The sequence below is a fragment of the Bison bison genome, unplaced genomic scaffold, assembly GCF_000754665.1.
Source record: "Bison bison bison isolate TAMUID 2011002044 unplaced genomic scaffold, Bison_UMD1.0 scf7180017864214, whole genome shotgun sequence".
In the NCBI taxonomy this organism is placed as follows: Eukaryota; Metazoa; Chordata; class Mammalia; order Artiodactyla; family Bovidae; genus Bison; species Bison bison.
The window spans coordinates 594,059-595,946 of NW_011494786.1; positions in this window are offsets into that span (position 1 = coordinate 594,059).

Genomic DNA, 1,888 nt, shown 5'->3' on the forward strand with positions numbered 1-1,888 from the left:
CAGCCATGAAATTAAAAGACGCTTACTCCTTGGAAGGAAAGTTATGACAAACCTAGATAGCATATTCAAAAGCAGAGACATTACTTTGCCAAAAAAGGTCCGTCTATTCAAGGCTATGGTTTTTCCTGTGGTCATGTATGAATGTGAGAGTTGGACTGTGAAGAAGGCTGAGCGCCGAAGAATTGATGCTTTTGAACTGTGGTGTTGGAGAAGACTCTTGAGAGTCCCTTGGACTGCAAGGAGATCCAACCAGTCCATTCTGAAGGAGGTCAGCCCTGGTATTTCTTTGGAAGGAATGATGCTAAAGCTGAAACTCCAGTACTTTGGCCACCTCATGCAAAGAGTTGACTCATTGGAAAAGACTCTGATGCTGGGAGGGATTGGGGGCAGGAGGAGAAGGGGACGACAGAGGATGAGATGGCTGGATGGCATCACTGGCTCAGTGGACTTGAGTCTCAGTGAACTCCAGGAGTTTGTGTTGGACAGGAAGGCCTGGCGTGCTGCGATTCATGGGGTCACAAAGAGTTGGTCAGGACTGAGCCACTGAACTGAACTGAACTGATACATATATAATATATACACAATGGAACATTAGTCATAAAAAGGAATGAAGTCTTGCCATTTGCAACAATATGGATGGTCCTAGAGGATATTATGTTTAGTGACATAAGTCAGAAAGAGGAAGACAAATACTGCATACTGTTACTTCTATAGAGAATATAAAAAACAAAAAATGAATTAATATAACAAAATAGAAACAGATTTTCAGCGTAGAAAACTACTGCTGCTGCTGTTAAGTCGCTTCAGTTGTGTCCGACTCTGTGCAACCCCATAGATGGCAGCCCACCAGGCTCCCCTGTCCATGGGATTCTCCAGGCAAGAGCAAAACTACTAGTGATTACCAATAAGGAGAGAGAAAGGGGGAAAGACAAGATAGACTAAGACTAAGACTAAGAGGTACAAACTACTATGTATAAGATAAATAAGCTAGAAGGCTATATTGTAGAGCACGGGGAAATAAATCCATTATTTTATAACTTTGAACAGAGTATAATATACAAAAATATTGAACAACTATGTACACCTGAAACTAATATAATATTGTAAATCAACTATACTTGTTATAAAAATAAAATAAATAATAGAACATTAACTTATTTCATTTTTATAATATATGTGGCTAAATTACTTAATCCACTGTGGTTCCTTATCCTTTTAACTTTGGAGTTCTATCATCTGCATTTTTTGTCCTAAACAACATTTCTTGTCTTTTTTGCTGTGTTTAGTTTTTAAGACTTTATTTTCTACTGAATATCTCTCTTTTCAACCTACAACAAGATTTAATTTATTTTATCTAGTGCAGTAAAAAGCTATGCAATTTATTGCATTTAATTTTATCACTGTTAATTTTTAAAGTTAAAAACATAACACTACTCACATGTTATTCACTTCAAGGAAAAATACTCCTACATATATAAAACAGATTAGAAGCCTGTTGCTTCTGTTGTCCTTTTCCCACTGACTTCTAAATATTTAAAAAATAAAGAATGTTTATATACTATATTAATAAGGAATTTAATTCACATATTAATAAAGTAATCTTACATATGATACCAATAATAGTTATTTCTAAAAACTATATATTTCATTAAATAATTTTGCATTTGATTAAAGTTTGCAAAACACATGTTACAAACTGGACCAAAGCCTTATCTAACACAATAAAACTATGAGCCATGCCATCTAAGGCCATCAAAGATGGATGGGTCATGGTGGAGAGTTCTGACAAAATATGGTTCACTGGAGAAGGGAATGGCAAACCACTTCAGTATTCTTGCCTTGAGAACCCCATGAACAGTATGAGAAGGCAAAAAGATAGGACACTGAA